This window comes from Humulus lupulus, chromosome 1 (assembly GCF_963169125.1).
Source record: "Humulus lupulus chromosome 1, drHumLupu1.1, whole genome shotgun sequence".
NCBI lineage: Eukaryota > Viridiplantae > Streptophyta > Magnoliopsida > Rosales > Cannabaceae > Humulus > Humulus lupulus.
In genome coordinates this window covers 241,349,406-241,368,277 of record NC_084793.1, presented here as the reverse complement: position 1 = coordinate 241,368,277, position 18,872 = coordinate 241,349,406, and the positions used below count along the sequence as shown (strand labels likewise).

At 42.0% G+C, this 18,872-nt stretch overlaps 1 pseudogene; it reads left to right on the top strand.

The window, feature by feature from the left end:
- The first annotated feature begins 16,279 nt into the window (after positions 1-16,279).
- LOC133831652 (protein NSP-INTERACTING KINASE 2-like) lies at positions 16,280-18,595 on the top strand (annotated as a pseudogene).
- Positions 18,596-18,872: the final 277 nt, after the last annotated feature.

Genomic DNA, 18,872 nt, shown 5'->3' with positions numbered 1-18,872 from the left:
TTTGAGGCCTCCAATAATGAGGTAGAGTACGAGGCGCTCCTGGCTGGCCTGTGTTTGGCCTAGGAGCTGAGAGTGACGCGCCTTCGTATCTTCAGTGACTCTCAATTGGTAGTGTACCAAGTAAAGGGGGAATACCAGGCGAGGGGACCCAAGATGGCAGCCTACTTGGAGAGGGTGAAGGGCTATCTGGGACGGTTAGTGGCATATAACATAGAGCAAATCCCCAGAGAAAGGAATATCCATGCTGATGCACTCGCGAAGCTGGGGTCCACCAAGGATGGTGATATCTTGGAGTCAATACCCGTGGAGTACTTACCCAAACCCAGCATCGAAGGCGCGGACGTGCGTATGATTAGTGTCCCAAGGGAGTCGTTGACTGAGCCGATCAAAAGGTACCTGGAGGAAGGAACCTTGCCTGCAAAAAAAAACGAGTCCCGAAGGTTGGTGTACAGGGCCGCTAGATACACCCTGGTATATGGGGTCCTTTACAAAATAGGATTCTCAATGCTACTCCTGCGGTGTGTAGAAGAGGAGGAGACGTTGAAAGTGTTGCATGAGATACACGAGGGAGAGTGTGGCAACCACGAGAGCGGACCCTCCACAGCTTGGAAGGCCATGAGACGAGGATACTACTGGCCCTCCATGGAGAGAGATGCGCATGACTTTGCCACAAAATGCGACAAATGTCAAAGGCACGCCAACTAACATCGGAAACCCCCAAGTGAACTGACCAGCATGACCAGCCCCTGACCCTTCACTATCTGGGTGATAGACTTGACCGGCGCTCTTCCTACAGGCAGGGGTGGAGCGAAATACGCGGTGGTGGAAGTGGACTACTTCACTAAGTGGGTAGAAGAAGAACCCCTCGTGAAGATAACCGCCAAACACATCACCTCTTTCGTCAACAAATTCATTGTTTGTAGATATGGAGTACCCTACAAAATTATTTCTGACAATGGTACCCAGTTCGAGGGAGGAGCTTTCGAGGAATATTGTAGGGAAAGGGGCATAAGGAGGAGTTTCTCCGCAGTCGTGCACCCACAGGCCAATGGACAGGTGGAGGCCATAAATAGGGTCCTTAAGAAGAACTTGAAGACAAAGCTAGAAAAGATGAAGGGAGCCTGGGCAGATGAGCTACCAAATGTGTTGTGGGCTTACAGAACCACCCCACGCACGACTACTGGGGAGTCCCCATTCTCCTTGGCCTATGGATGTGAGGCCGTACTCTCGGTTGAGATGCAGGTTGAGTCCCTCAGGGTACAGGCATATGGAGACGAGGCCAACCACGTAGCTCTGGCTAAGAGCTTGGATATGCTTGAAGAGAAGAGAGAAAAAGCGCAAATGAGGGTGGCAGTATACCAACAGCGCGCCGCAAGGTACTACAATTCGAGGGTGCGAGAGAGAACTTTCAGAGTTGGCAACTTGGTGCTGAGGAAGGTACTCCCTAACACGCGAGACCCAGGAGCAGGAGTGTTGGGGGCGAACTGGGAGAGGCCCTACCAGGTTGCTCAGTGCATACCCCCGAACACTTATAAGCTGGCGCGCATGGACGACACCATCATACCCCGAGCATGGAGCGCGGAGCACCTTAGGAAGTACTACCAGTAAGGCGCCCACGTCCGGTGATAAAAGGACAAGTGTTGCACGCTATCTTAGTATGATAGAGAGGAATCAAAGAGGTTACTTAGATAACCTCCTGAGTAGGTGTGAGTCTTTTTATTTTATTTTATGTGAAAATCTCATATGTATCGTTGTAAACCGCATGTTATGAATGAAACTGTTTGCAACTTCATGTGTTATTTTCCTTCGCTACGTGGGCATCAGCCAAAGTGCCTGCCAAAATAAATTTCGCCAAACACTTGTGGGGCAGGACAGGAGGCAACAACATGCGGCTAGCAAGGGGAGCCTAAAAAGGGTCCTCTAATGGAGGATCCTAAAAAGGACCCCTCGCCCTCCTAAAAAGGAGGCCCCAAAAAGGGACCCTCTACCAAGAGGACCCCTTGCCCTCCTAAAAAGAAGGCCCATAAAAGGGACCCTCTACCAAGAGGACCCTAAAAACGACCCCCTGCTAGGAGGACCCTGAAAAGGACCCTATGCACTAGGAGGATCCTAAAAAGGGCCCTCCATCAGGAGGAAGTGACCCTAAAAAAGGACCCTTTGATGGGGGATCCCAGAGGGACCCCCTATACCAGGGGCTTAAACGAAGTCCTTACAAGGCATCCCCTGGGATCACAAGGATTAACTACCCTTGTGAACACCAAGGAAGGCCATAGGGACTTACACAAAAAAAAAAAAGATGGTAACGACAATAATAAGTCTAGTGCGGCCACCAAGCCATCTAGCCAAAAAGGGTCCTAAAAGAGACCCTTGCAAAAATAGTACTACGAATAACGACGAGAAGGACGCTTCTCGCAAAGAAATAATAAGCGCGCGCAAGAATATATAAAAGGATAGCTAGGACCCAAGGGGTCAAAATATCCTTATAAAAGTAACCAAGAGGCACCAAAAGAGGTCTCAGTGAACCCTTTCACATGGGCTCCAAAGGACCTCCAGCCTGGTAAATAAAAGAGGGGAACCAACCAAACCCCATCATACAGGCTTAACAGGGCCTCAAATGCAGTCGAATAAGAGATAAATAGCAACACATGTATATACACATTGAAAAAGAAGGTCTTGAAGACAGTACAAGAGTTACCAAAGGAAAATAGTAGTGACAGTCATATTACAAAGGCCCGAAGTACAAAAAAAAAAAGGAAGAAAGCATACACCCATGGAGGGCTAGCCGGCAAATGTTATGAAGTAGCTACTTTAGGGCCTCTTAGCATGGGCACTCCACATGGCCGCTCAAGCGACGGCATGTTCACCAAAAGAAGAGAAGTCGAAATTAGGATCCTGCCTCCACACATTGTAAAGGAGACGGTCTATGGACCTGCGCTCGGTGGTAGCCCTCTCCGCCTCCAAGGAAGCATTCCTCTCCTGCGCCGACTGAAGTTCGGCCCTGAGGGCCTCGACTTCGGCCTCCAACTGGGTAACTCTCTGCTGCGATGCGGCCGCAATGGCCTTGGCCTCCTGGAGTTCACGCTCCAAGCGGGTAACCTTGTCCTCTAGCCCCTTGATCTTGGCCTTTACTTCCTTCCTCTTTAGTATCAAGTTGGAAATTTTGGTCCAGACCTTTGAAAACTTAGCCTTAGTTTCGTTAAGCTCTTTCTAGAGCTCCTGGACCCGAGCTGTAAGGCAGTCCCTCACAGCAGTAAATGCGGAGAGGTTGCTGGACGAGTCAGCAAACCGTAGAGCCACGGTATAGGCCTGCACAAGAAAGTTAACGGCATCAACAATAAGTAACAAAAAGAAAAACGCATGTACATCTATACATAATAATGTCGACGCAAGGTGCAGGAACTCACCCAGGCCGTGGCGTGCCTTAGGGTTTCCCCAAGGTCCGACTGAGTCACGTTCCCAAGACCATTCCAGTCGGATACAGGGAGGCTCGAGGCAAGTTGAGTGTATCGCTGTCCATAAGATGTTTCCATCCGAGTCACCCAAGGCTCCCCATCCGTACTGGGAGCACCTGGTTGGATGAGGACAGACGACCCGCTTGCCGAAGCAGGAGGGGGCGCAGTCAAGGTGAAAAACTGAGGCTCTGGTAGATCAGAGGGGGGTTCCGCAAGGTCGGCGTAATCAGCCCCCGGTGATCCAGCGTCGAGAGGAACCTGAGGGAAGGCGTCGCAGCCCTTAGGGCCAGGGGAAGCATAACACCCCGGTGCGACATGCTGGTCCTGAGGTTGGAAGGCCATGTCCTGGTCGTAGGAGTCATAAGGGGGGCATCCCCCGGGGGACAAAGGTCGCTGGTGAGAACCCCCACATTCAAGGGGGGCTTCCTCCAGCTCCTCCTCAGCCTCACCATCGTCTGGGAAAGGCTCAGCCTACACAGCCATTGTCTTCTTAGACCCAGGAATCGACCACAGGAGCTTGGGGTCAGAGACCGGGGACAGCTGGTGGCGGTTGACATTTGCCATGGTAAATAAGAATGCCTCCTTCTTCATGGCGGAGTTAGCATTAATGAGGTCATTCACGGCCTCCGCCTCCGACCCAATGATCGAAGGAACAGCAAATTGCTCTGTATGATCCACGCCAGTGTCAGTACAAGCGTGAGTACAAAACAGTAAGTTCTAATAAGAAGAAAAGAAGGACCAGGGTACTTACTGGGGGTGGCGCGAAAGTGTTCACGGACAGAGAGAGGGCCCTCTACGAAGAAAAAGTCTTGCTTCCAAGACCATGTATTGGACACTGAGCCCTCTATCAAGGGGAGCTCATTATTGGCCTTCTGCAGATAGTAGAAGCCCTTGGACTTGGGGGATCCCATGAGGTTGTACAAGAAATACACCTCTTGCGCCGTTGGGGTGCGTTTCGCCCGTTCCTTGAACCAAACAAAAAGGCAACTTAGGGTCAACCAACTGTTGGGTGACAGCTGAAGAGGCGCCAGGTCGAAATAGTTGAGAACCGCTACGAAAAACGGGTGCAAGGGAATGGTACCACCCGCCTTCAAAATGTGTTCACTCAAAGCCACAAGACCCTTACTAGGGCGGTCGGCCCAGCATGCCTCCTGAGGAGCATATAAGGCGTATTCCGGGGGAACACGATAGTGCTTCACAATTTCCTTCAATTTGTTCGTGGACACATGCGACACCAGCTCGGACGCCAGTATAGGGGCGTCGTCCTATTCCTGGATAGATTCCTGTCGGTGTGCCTTCGGCATATCTGCAAAATCAAAAGAAAAATGTGAGGAAAAGACAGAACACTTGACCCTCCATTTTTTCTTCTTAGCAAGAGTTTTCCATCAAGGGAGCGATGGCGGAAGCGCTAAGCTAGGAAAAATTGAGACTAGGGGCTAGGGAGAGGCGGTAGCAGCCCCATGACCGTCATCAGGCGAGGATGGGTTGGGAGGTTCGGGCGGAAGGTGTCCCTCCATAAACTCTAACTCCCACTACAATTCAAAAAGGGTCATCCTAAGGCTCGCTATATGGTCACTAAGGTCTGGGGGTGAGGGTGCTCCGTCTCCTCTTGACACCGAGTCAATTTCGCTCTCCACCACCCAAATTTTACACCTAAGTTCAGCCATGTACTTGAGGTGGCGGATGCGGGCCTGCCTTAAGGAGTCATAGTCCTGGTGAGGATTGCTCTCAGGGGACTCTGAGTCTGAGGACAGGTCAATAAACTCAGCCCCTGGGGGTATGTCGGACGGGCCGTCACTGGCCATGAAACCTCGTCCCGAAAGTGAAAAGGGGTTCACGTATAAATGAGGGGATGGCTACAAAACACAAAGGAATAGGCTTAATATCTCTAGATGCAAACGTCCTAAATGACCCACTACAGGGTATAAAAAAGAGGGGCATGCATATGGTCAAACTCACTACAAGCTCAGGCCAAGGTACCCCATCCCGAGTAACGCTAATTTGAACCCAACAAAAACCAGGGAAAAAGAGAATATACCTCAAGATGTAGAAATTGGAGGCTGTCGAGACCAAAAAAGGAGAACGAGGGCCAAAAACACCAAATGGTCGAAAATGCACGTCTGCAAAAATAGGCAAAAAGGATGTGTAAGTCTCCAAATAGACACACCAAAAAATTAGCTCATATGTAAAAAAAAAAATTGATGATGATAAGATGAAAAAATAAAATAAAGGAAGCTATGGCAAAAGTGAGGTTGTGAGGGATTGAATCCCTTACCTCTTGAAAAAGGAAGGGTTCTCCAAACCACTAAGCCAAGGAAGTAAGGTGAAAATATTAGGCCATGCATGAAGGCCTATTTATAAGAATCAAGGTGAATAGTCTACAAGAGCACCTAATGGTCCTCTCCTAGACTGGGGGCCAAGTGTGGACGCTCAATATTCTGCACCCATAAAAGATCTCGTGAAGGCCCAGCCGCGTCACCATGGCCTCGCTCGGCCATGCCCCAGGTGCGCGGCCCACCTCGGGCGCACGTCTTCATGGCCTCGCTCGGCCATGCCCCAGGCGTGCGGCTCACCTCGCGCGCGCATCTCCATGGCCTCGCTCGGCCCTGCCCCAGGCGCGCGGCCCACCTCGAGCACGCATCTCCATGGCCTCGCTCAGCCCTGCCCCAGGCGCGCGGCCCACCTCGCATGCGCGTCTCCATGGCCTCGCTCGGTCGTGCCCCAGGCGCCCATGGCCTCGCATCCAAGCCCGCGTTGCCTCGCCAAGGTAGCCCTGACGTCGCGCCTTAGTGCCCATGGCCTCACGTCCATGCCCGAGTGGCCTCGCCGAAGTAGCCCCGGCATCGCGCCTCAGCGCCCATGGCCTCACGTCCCAGCAGGCGTTCAGCCTCGCGGGGCCACGTCCGCAACACCCTCGGCCTCGCACCCCGAGCGAACCATGCCATCAGGTGGCCACGCGAAGGGGGGAGGACATCGTAAAGGGAACTCGTGAGCAGCTAAGGAGCTGCGCCATCAATAGGTCTTCCAAAGAGGCCTCGCGAAGGAATAGGAGTCACGCCATCAGGAGGACCCCAATGCTTAGAAGTTCAGATACGGGTCAAATGGGACGTACTTGTACGTTCTTGTACTGGGTACGGCCGCTAAGGCCCTGTATGTCGAGTACAGTCACCCGTACCAGTGGGGTAGTAGGAGTGCTAGAATAAGAGATGTGGCCCGTACGTCTACAGCCAGGAGTCAGAGCCGACACCACTACCACCTGCGCCACTATGCCTGGCATCACTCCTCAGAGATGGGTACGGACAAGTAGTGGAGGCATCCTCCTGACACCTGCCCCTGTACTGGATGTACGACCACAACCTCTAAAGCTACTCTCTTGACAGAGTACTTATGTACCACTTGGTCTCCTGGACCACGATGTACCCAGGGCCATTAGAGCCTACTATAAAATGAACTCTAGCCCCACCTGAAAGGGGTTGAAAAATTGACTGTAGCAAAGGCTTGAGAGTGAATGAAAGATAGATTTCTCCATTGTTCTTGAATTATTACTGAGATTTCTACAGCTTTTTTATTGACGATCCTTACTTGATAATTTTTTCCAACTCAACTTAGTTGATGAGTTCTCACCGTCAACAGAAGACTATGAGAACTTTAAAGAAAATAATACAAAAATGGACTAGAGTTTGGGATACCTTGAGTACTTCTATGACCAATTTAAACCTTGAACCAAAATGCTATAAAACCTTACTTCCCAAGTGTTTGGTAAGCTTATAGTGATCAAGCTTATAATTCCCAACTCAAGTGTTTACACTCTCACACTAACCTAGCAACTTGCAGCCTCTGAACTTAGAGTAATAGATGAATAAATGGCTGGGTACTAGGTCCTATTTATAGAGTTTAGGAATGAAAAGATATTCATTTAACTTGAATAAAAATAATGTCTTTTTAAATGAAAATCATTGGAATTATCGTTCAGCAGAGGCTGAAGACTCATTCAGAAAGATGCTAGACTTATCAAGAGGTTAAGGATTTGAATGAGAACGCTTTTGAAAACTTTCAAAAACACACTGAAGGAGGCGATATATCGCCCCCTATAGGCGATATATCGCCTGGGCCATTATGCCCGAGGCAATCGTGCAACGTTTCGTGTTTTTCGTATCTTCGTACTGCGATATATCGCCCCCTATAGATGCGATATATCGGCATACGCTGAATATTTAAACACGAAATTACACATTTTTAGCTTAATTTGAATTGAGTAAACAACCTTGACTAAGCCCTCTAACGTTTTCAAAGCTGCTGACTGACTCTAGGGTATTCAAATTTTAACCTTAATAAATTTATTCCTCAAAATACTTAATCATTATTAAACCTATACATGACATGTGCTATTATCTTATTGGGTCATATCTAAACCTTATAGTATAATAAATATTATCCTCAATATCATTCATATTAATCAAACCTTAGGTTAAAATTAATATTCCTAGACTATAGGTTAAACTTAGAAAATCTACAAGTGTTACTATGAGTGTCCAAATAAATCCCGGTCTGAACCAATAAATCCACAGCCATAACAATAATACTACTATTACTATTATACTACTATCTAACTTAGCTACATAAAGTTCTTTGGACTCTACAATAACCACCACCAGGCCTCATTGTCTGCCTTGGCTATAAACCTGCTGTTTGAATCTGTAGTCAATAGCTTGACCCATTAATCATGATGAGCATATCAAGAGGTTTTCCCCACAGGATAAATCTTACCACACCATAATCACAAACCACCTGTAGTGCTATAAACATGCCCACAACATTCATACATTAATCATGCTCCCTGCTCTTCCATCATTCATACCATGCCTCCAACTCCAGCATGCAAATATTACAATTATATATTCATGGAGCAGGTAATCATATACATAATCACGGAGCATATAATCATATAGTTAAGAGCCAGGCTCTATCAGAATCTCATGCTCCCTAATACAATGTGTAGGTAAAGCATTCACATTCTATTTAAGCATTTAAGCACATAACTACAGAAATAGTTACCATTCCCTGAGTGAAGCTATCTTCAGTGATGAGTGTACATGCCCAGCTTGTCTTCAGGAACCCATAAACCTTGACAGGCTCTGATACCAAAATTGTAATGCCCCAACTCCAAGGACTGTTACGGTGCACATTGCAAACAGTGATAAACTCGCTAATCGAGTCATTTGGCCATAAACATGTAACTAAGTATGATTAGCGGTTTAGGGATAAAAAATTTCGGTTAAGATATAACGTTTCACTAGAACATTTACTGTATACATTGGGATCCCAAAAATATAATTTAAAGGTCTATTACAAGAAAATATTTACAACCAGCCGATCTAAGCGGCAAAACATGGTTTAGCCCTAGTTCCTCTCCTTCAAACCTCGGTCGTGGTGGTCGAGCAGCTGCATATGTACACATCATCACCTAAGCTCTCCAACTCAAGGATGGTCCAGCTTTCTTTTGCCTTTACTTGCACCACATAGCACCCGTGAGCCGAAGCCCAGCAAGAAAACTCAATATGCTCATGAACAGTCATATCATGATATCAAATCATATCTGGCATGCCTAGCAAACATAACTTTATTCAAGCATGAAAATGAATTCAAACAATGTTGGGGTATCTAGGATAAGAAACTTGCCCTTCTGATTGGATGACTATCAAGTCAATCCTAATCAAATGAGTGTTTCAACACTTGAGGTTCTGGTAAACCATACTGAGTGACCAACAAGCAAGTCACTATGGGGCTCAACACCCAAAGCCATGCATATGATGATCAAAATGATCATACAGAGCTTATAGCTCTGAACAGATGAGTGAATATCACTTTGAGGTTCTGTTAACCATACTGAGTGACTGACAAGAAAGTCACTATGGGGCTCGGTGCCCATAGCCGTGTAACGAAACTGTTACCTAGGCTTTCCTGCAATGGCTCTAACCAGATGAGTGACTAATGGGTAGTCACTAGCTGAAACAGATGAGTGACTGATGGGTAAGTCACACAAGAGCTTTTAGTTTTCATCGAACTTGAGGTCGATCCGGCATTAACGCTCTTCTGAGTCGTTTAATGCAGATGTCGATTAGATCTAATATTTATTGGCTTGCGTTGAACACGCTAAGGCCATCCTGACTTATGAGTCAGCACTGTGTGACCAGTGCCCAGTACCACTGCCAAACCTGACTAATAAGTCACAGCTTCACAGTTGATACTGGCACCTTTGCCAATTCTGATTAATGAGTCAATACCATGCACAAGTAAGCAATGCTACCAAACATATGTCATATGTCAAATATTCAAACGTAGGGCATTCAACATGCTTACTTAACAATTGCTAGCACAATTATGATCATGCACAAAAACAGAGACTCAAGCTCTGATCAATCTCACAGTCAATATTCATGGCATGCCCTAATCACATGTTTCTCGTGCATCACATGCATCACACTTAATCATTCAGCATGCCTCAATAATAACCATATGCAAACGAGCAAGATTGCTAAGCATTCAATATGCTATCAATGTTTACATTTAAACATCCAACATGCATCAAGAATAACATGCATGTCACATATGGGGTGCAGTTTTCTTACCTTTGGTCCAAGCACGGGTTACCAATAAACGAGCCACAAGCACAATCTCGATTCCAAGCCTCTAGTGATAACCTAGTCACTACCACAAATGGTGATCCAATGAGTTCAAGTTCTAAAACCAATCCCGGAACCAAAACCTGGCCTCCAAGACATCAAACCCCACCTATCCGGGTAGTAGGAATGATCCAGAGGCCTAAAACCAAGTTCCCGAGGTCAAAACACTCAAACGGGCTCAACCCTGCTCAAGGGATGCGGCCCTAGCACCTTGGGCCGCGGCCCCTAGCCACTCTAGAAGCAAGGGTTGCGGCGCCCAACACCAAGGGCCACGGCGCCCAGCAAGGCAAAACTGCTCCACCTGCTTCTTCGAGCTAGGGCCGCGGCCCCCAACCCAGAGCCATCCCCAAACAGGATTTCCAACATCCCAAAGACTCCGAAAACATGCCTAAACATTACCAAATCATCAACTCAAAGTTCCCAAACATTCCCGTGATCCAAAACCTATAAAACTCAAACTTCAAATCTAACAAAAACTCATCAAAACACAAAGTCCAATTCAAGCTTAAAAACTTAGAACTTAAAACTTGAATTACCTCCAATTGAGTTGTTTCCAACTAAATCTTTCGGCTAAAAAGCTTCTAATCTTCCCTAGAATCGCTATGCCTTGATCCTCGCTTGAATCCAAGTCCTAAAACTCAAGTTATCTTCAAAAATGCAATCGGGAGACCAAAAGGAAACTTTGAGGGAGAGAGAACGTACATAACGTTCTTTTATTCTTTTAAAAGGTTACTTCAAGCTTAAGTAGCCTCAACCAAATCCTAATGCTCGGGGTCCCGAAAACACCCCCGAGAACAAAATAGTCAAAACCTCCAGAATTTCCCCTGGTCTTACTAACTCCTAATTTATCACCAAATATTAATTCCCATTACCCAATAACCCGGTAATGCTCTAAATACCCCTTGACTTATTCCAAGTCAAGCTTAAATCTGGTTGTGACTTTCCCACTAGCTTACCTTCTAGGATCGTCTTGTGCTGAGTAACCCTAGCATAACCAAACAATAATAAGGCACCACACACATATCACATATATGCCAAATATGCTCGAAATGGCCAAAATATGAAAATCACCCAATTACTCAGAAATGGGTTCACATGCATACTTAATACACCTAAACATGCATATTATCATTTAATAACATAATAAAGAAATTATGGTCCTCCCGACCTCCTAATCAAGGTCCTAAACCTTATTAGGAAATTTGGGGCATTACATGCACTGCCCTCAAATACTGGTGGTTACTGTTTCCTGAACTGTTCATAGAGAGACTCCCATTTGTTACCAACCTCTGGCAGCTGCTCAACTGCTGGTACCGATACAGGAGGAGCCTCAGATAAGCTGGCCACTGCAGGAACCTGCTGTTGTCTCAGGAGGCAGATTTCTTCTCCCTGCCTCAACACTATAGCCTGTAGCTCATTAAACAACTACTGCCAGTTCGCAGGAGCTGGCTATGGAATCTGTCCCTGGTCATACTCTTGAGCCTGATTATTATTATTCTAGCCTTGATCATTCTGGCCAGCTGATGTATCTGTCTGTCCTGGATTCATTCTTATCAACTTAAACCTTGCTGAAACAACCAATGCGGCCAGTTAAGCAGTAATAACAAAACCTTTTACCGCCTCGCGGTCCTAGATCAACAGATAATCACCAAATTCCACAATTATACAAATATACAAATGGATACATGATTATAGCATTTAGATGCAATATTCAGGGCACAGGTTTAACATGGTGTCTCATGTAAATAGGTAAAGCATTTATAATGTATTTAATCAGTTAAATATATAACTACATAAATAGTTACCAAACCAAGAGTCGAGCTTGTCTTCAGTGGTGAGTGTACATGCCCAGCCAGTCTACAAGATCCCTAAACCTTGGCATGCTCAGATACCAAGTTGTAACGCCCTGGTTACCCCAAGACCGTTATGGTGAACGTTGAACCGTGAATTTAACTCGCTAATCGAGTTCTTTGGTTAAAAATGTGCTTCTAGGTGTTGTTAATAGGCTAAGGTAGAAAAGTAATTAAAAGGAAAGGATATATTTTATTTAAAACATAAAATTGTTCATGGGCCCATAAAAACGTTTACAAGTTGTTTACGATACAAAATGGTCATTACAGTTTGAAATTTACAACCGCCGATCTAAGCGGAAAAAATAGGGTAAACCCCCTAGTTCCTCTAAGAACTCCTTGGCCGTGGTGGTCAAGCGGCCGCATATGTACACATCACCACCTAAGCTCTCCACTCAAGGCTAGGTGAGTTTTTCTTTCCCTTTACCAGCACCACATAGCACCCATGAGCCAAAGCCCAGCAAGAAAACACAATAATGCATATAAATATTATCAAATGATTATCATTATCATCACACAGAGCTTATAGCTCTGAGCAGATGAGTGAATATCACTTTGTGGTTACATAAACCATGAAGGAGCTTATAGCTCAAGTCAAATGAGTGATTTAACACTTGAGGTTCTGGTAAACCATAATGAGCGACTGACAAGCAAGTCACTAGCTTAAACAAATGAGTGACTGATGGGTAAATCACTATGGGGCATGGCACCCATAGCCATGTGACTAAATAGTCACTGGGGCTCACTGGCCCTGGCTCTAAATGAGTAGCCTTTGGCTAGACAAGCGCTTTTAGTTTTCATCGAACTTGAGGTCGGTCCGGCATCAATGCTCATTTGAGTCATTCAATGGAGATGTCGATTAGATCTAATCTTTATAGGCTTGCGTTAGACACGCTAAGGCCGTTCTTGACATATGAGTCAATACCAGGTGACCAGCCACTACAATAATTTTTCTTATATATTACATTAAAATATTACGTATTTTTCGAAGTGTTATTAATAAATCGTAATAAAAATAACAACCCGACAATTTTACAAAAATAAAAATGAAAGAGGCGGCAAATGAAAGTGATCCCCGCCTTTTCTCCTTCTAAACGAAAGAAACTCTAAGCTGCTTCTCATTTTTCAATATACGCATAGCATACTTTCCCTTTCTCTCCCTCTCTCACGTCTCTACCCAATCCAGTTGACCATTTTCTGCCTGTTAGGGAGCCGCATGCACCACACCACAAGGAAGCACGGCCACCAAAACCCTTTCTCCATATCCTCGCATATGAACGCACCATCCTCCAGCGCTAGTTTCTTATCGAAGTCGTGCGCCTCTGTGAGATTCGAGGAGTTTTTTGGCCACCTCCACCCTCCATTTATGGAGCCAGTTGCACGGTTGGATTCAGCTCTTCTTACGTTCAAAACCCTCTCAAGGATCGAACCCTTAGATTGTCGGAGTCGCCGTCGGTTCTTTGATGGTGTTGGGTTCTTGCAAGGCAGCGGGAGATAAGGTGTTTCTCTTTCTCTCTTTATTCTATCAAGTGTTTGATTTTATATATTTTCTCTTGGGTTTTTTCATGAATAACCCTAAAATTCCTCACCTACTCACTCCCTCTAATGTCTATCTCTATCTCTCCCTCTCATGTATCTCTCTCTCCCCATCTCACTGATATCTCTCGTCTCTATCTCTCTCTCTCTCTCTCTCTCTCTCTCTATCTGTTACAATTCTCTAGTTGTTACGAAAACAGGAAGTGGGAAATGTTGGTGAAGCTTTCAGGGAAGATGGGCTCAACTTCGATTTGGACGGGGCTATTTTGTAGGTAATATGTTTTATTCATTTTTCTGTAGATCAGTTCACTTAATATTATTGCCTTTCTCTTGATATTGAAATTTTCATTTATTAATGCAACATATTGAATCATATTTGTTAATGATTTCCTTTGTAACAAATTGATATGCTTTCTCCTGTTTTTACCAATTCTGAGGTTGGTGTAATGTGTGAGAATAATGTACAAATTAGGGTAAGGGAAGCATTTTTATTGATATTGTTTGTAATTTTTCAATTGGTTTATGGTCCCTTTCAATTTGTGACACCAGTTTATTGGAATGATTTATGGATTTAAGAGGAATGATTTCTTTTTTCTTATTATTTTTAAAATAGGTTTTGGGAGATGAAAAGAGTGGAAATGGATTAAGCAAACAATGATATTCTCGGCAAAGAAGTTTAGAAGAGTCTTGGCAGCATTCTAGCAAGTGGGTTTTATTTAAAGATGCATGTTAGATTTAAAATTGTTCATAAATCTTATTATTTGCACAGATTGATGTGGTAAATAACTTAAATGTATCGAAAACTATATTTTATGCTATAAGAGAATTTGAAAACTAATATTGGTGGGGCTTTAGTATGATTTATGCTTACTTAGTTTTGGCAGAGGAGTTGGTTCGTAGTAATTAGTTGGAGGATGCCAATAGGGTCCTCTTGCAAGTCATTTTTTATTATTTTTGTTATTAACAATACATAAACAAGTAATAGTTTACAAGGTAGCAGTTTGTAGGAATTGGCTATTAGATACACACTGGATTTGTAAACATATATGAGATAAAAACTTCTAAAATCAATTTCAAGATTTTGATTCAATCGTTGTTGTGTCTCTAGTTAGTTTTTTGGTTTTTATATTTTATTAAGTTTTTTTATTTATATTTCTATTTGATAGTTTTATTTATGTATAATTTATGCATTTATATTTATATGGATATTATAGACTTGTGAAAATGGTAAATCAATGTATTTTATTGATGAATATTTTTAGAGCCTCTAATGTTAGACATAGAGCCTGATTTGATGTTATAGTTCTTGTAGTCTCTTCTAGTTTTGTACAAGTTAAGCATTGTCAAATAATTCTTTTAACATTAGAATAACCAAAAGCCCTTAAAAAAGATTTTTCTACAGTTATCTTACTTGTTTAAGCAAAAATTAGTCACCATGTGCATAACAACACATTAGAAACACTATATAATCAGCAATCAACTAAAAAAAATTGTTACTTAAATTTTAAAAATAGAATAAGAAAACTATGTATAGTTCTTGGTATGAATTAAGTTACTCAAAAGTATGTTTGAAATAAGTGAGCTACTCTTTGATGTATAGTTCTTGTTAGCAATTATGCCCATATATTACATTAAAATATCACATATTTTAAAAAGTGCTATTATCGCATGCTAATAGAAAAAGACACGGCTAAAATGAAATATTAGGCGGTAAATGAAATACGCTTAGGCGCCAAATGAAAGACCAAGCAAAAGAAAAAATTACTATCCCTAATCTCTAAGGTTGAATCCCTAATAACCCTTCACACCTCCTCTGTTTCTCTCTCACACTTAGTAACTCTCTCTCTCGCTCTATCTTTCTAATCCAAATTCTACATCCCAAAATCAGATACAATTTGGGGTTTGTAGATTGAAGTTGTTTCCGTGTCTTTATGAAAGTCAGATATGATTTGGGGTTTGGGATTTTAATATTAAGGTTGCTCATGGGTATTTCATTATGCTTATTTAAATCTCTGATTTACACTCCCTTGAATTCGTTCTCAATGTAAAGTGGCTAGAAAATTTGTATAAGAAGATATATTATCATTTTATTATGTTTATTTTTTTAGGCATACCCATGTTAACATTATTAATTTATTCGTTAAAAAAATTAGTGACAAAATATTTTTTTTATAATAAGTAGTCAAAATATTTATCACAATGCTTAACAGGTAATGCTTCACTAAAGCTTTAAAATTTTATAATTAGGAAATGAAAAAAGAAAAATTCCCTAACAGATATGCCTTTTTTATTTTTATCTTTTTCTAAACCAATGCATGATTGATGGAATTTCTTTTACAATAATCTTTTTAAATTGCCTAACATTTTTTGTTTATTTATTAATGTGGCTCGCTTCTCTTGGCTTTTTATTTATTCTTTTTCCATTTTCTTTTCTTAACTGGTGGCAGGCATGTTTGGTTCTTTTAACTCTTTTATTATTTACTCTTACTAACAAATCTTCAGTTTATTGGTTTAAGGTTCTGACACTAGGTTGTGAGTGAGTGAGTGCAATTCTGGTTTAGGAAGCATGACGAACTGTACTCTTTGATATGATGTTATTAGTACTTAAAAAAACAAGATATTCCCAATTGAAAAAAAAAAAAACTTATTTTTGGATAAATTGAGTTCGAAGTTTGGTTGTATTGAAGTTTTCAAATCATTTCTACCAGCTCCTTACTTACTACTACTACATTACAAAGAGGTTTGTTTTGCCATTTGGGTATCTCTGGTTTCTCTCAACTTTCATGTATCAAATGGAAACTATCAATAGAAAGTGTGTTGTTGCTTTCTTCTTCATTTCCTTTTCATGCTTGTTGGATTACACAAATGGTGTGCTTTCTTCCAAAGGGGTTAACTATGAAGGTATGTAGAGATTTCTGGGCTTTTTTTTTTTTATGTCTGCTTTGTATATGACGAAATTTACAGATGAAGTAATCTATCTTTTTCTCTACAAAAAAAATTTGTAGTTCAAGCTTTGATGGACATTAAGAACTTGTTTAAGGATCCCCACGGTATACTTGATAATTGGGATGATACTGTTGTTGATCCATGCAGCTGGAATATGGTCACTTTCTCTCCTGATGGTTTGGTCATTAGTCTATAAGTAAATTCATGGTGAAAAACACCAAATTTTAGCTTATATCGAAAAAATTTGAGCTTATATGTCACACACAAATTTGAGACTTGAAACTTTAAGATTTTTTCTAAGTAGTTGGGAATGGTTTTTGGTGCTACAGAGGAACTCCAAGCCAAAACTTATCAGGCATCCTTTCTGCAAGCATAGGAAACTTAACAAATCTCTGGAGTGTGTAAGTGGAAAAACCAGTGCTGTCATTCTCATTTTGTTTGTCTTCATAATTTGTTTGCTGCTGACCCTTTATTTATTTGTTTATTATTATTATTTCTCTGTCTGCAGACTATTACAAAGCAATAATATAACAAGTCCTATCCCCTCTAAGATTGGGAGGCTCCAAAAGCTTGACACACTTGATCTTTCCAATAACAACTTCAATAGTCAAATTCCCAACACTTTATCACACTTAAAGAGTCTTCAATACCTGTATGTAAACTTTGTTGATTGATTTTGAGTTACATATTTTCATGTAAAGCTTGATGGTAATTACATGATTTGGAACTGGATCAGGTGACTGGACAATAACACTTTGAGTGGAGCAATTCCTGCATCTTTGGCTAACATGACACAACTTGCCTTCCTGTAATTCTTTTCATCTTTTAGCATTTTAATACTACTTGTTATCAAGGCTCCATCACAAGTTGAATAGTTTATAAAAAGGTTTTATGGGATTTTTTTTAATGGTCTAGGGACCTGTCATACAACAATCTAAGTGGTCCAGTACCAAGGTTGCCTGCGAAGACCTTCAAGTAAGCATTTTCTATATTGTAATTGTTGTTGTTGTTATTAAGATAGATTATTTGAGAGATTATCATTAAATAACATGTTACAACTGCTCTAATTTTCTTCTTGATGCCACTTTTGAAGATGATCAAACTGCTAGGAGACCCAAAATCCATAAAATTGCTTTAGCCTTTGCTTCAAGCCTGGGTTGCATTTGTCTACTAATTCTTGGGTTTGGTTTCCTTCTTTGGTGGAGGTATAGACACAACCAGCAAATTTTCTTTGACGTCAACGGTTAGTAAACCTAACTCATTTTTTAAGCAATATCATTAAAGATGAAATAGAATAAGAAGAAGAGATTAACAGTTGTAGGCTTTAAAAAATTTCAGAGCAACATCATGAGGAGGTTTGCCTTGGAAATTTAAGGAGATTTCAATTTAGAGAGCTTCAGATGGCAACAAACAACTTCAGCAGCAAGTACTTGGTTGGAAAAGGTGGTTTTGGAAATGTCTACAAAGGCTGTCTCAGAGATGGTACAATGGTAGCAGTTAAAAGGCTTAAAGATGGTAATGCCATTGGTGGTGAGATTCAATTCCAAATTGAAGTTGAGATGATCAGCCTGGCAGTTCACATGAACCTTCTTCAGCTTTATGGGTCTTGTATGACGTCCTTTGAGAGGCTCTTAGTTTACCCCTATATGTCAAACAGCAGTGTTGCCTCCAGCCTCAAAGGTAAGCTGGCCTGTGATGTTCTATTTTTTTGATCAAATTTATCTTATGATATTTTGCCAAAGCACTACTATCGAGAAATATAGGTTTTCATCACTAGTATCTTATTGGAAAAAGATATTTCTACTTTGGTATCTAAGCTCATAATTTGTAATCATTCTATCATTTTTTATCAAGTAGACATCTCTATTGAAATGCCATTGATTGTCAAACCACTGCATATTGGCAACTTTAAGTTTTGGAATCTTTTCATATTCTCTATGAAATTAGGCACTCATGATAATTATCATGCAATCAAGGGAAACCATCCATGACAATTGTTGATTCATTTTTTTTAGTAGTTCTATTTGTTCTATTTTACAATTCACTATCAGGTATGAGTTTGAGTATTAATCATTTAATTTCTTATGTAGTTGAGCAAGCTGATGTCACAATGGAAACAAGAGCATAATGAATCAACTTTTTTTATCTACTCTTTTAGTTTACTATTAACTTTAAGTTGAAGCATTAATTATTTAAATTTTGTTGTAGCTAAGCATATGGACTCACAACAAAGACAAGTGCACAAAGGATGATGAATTGAAGGATGGAGCAAGTTTCATGCATGATTTACTTTTGTGTATCTTGTAATGTTTCTGTTTTTCATTTTTGAAGTAAAAAAATGTTCAAGATTATAAAACTTTATTATGTTATGCTTTCAAACTTAAGTTAGAACTAAGATCTCATGA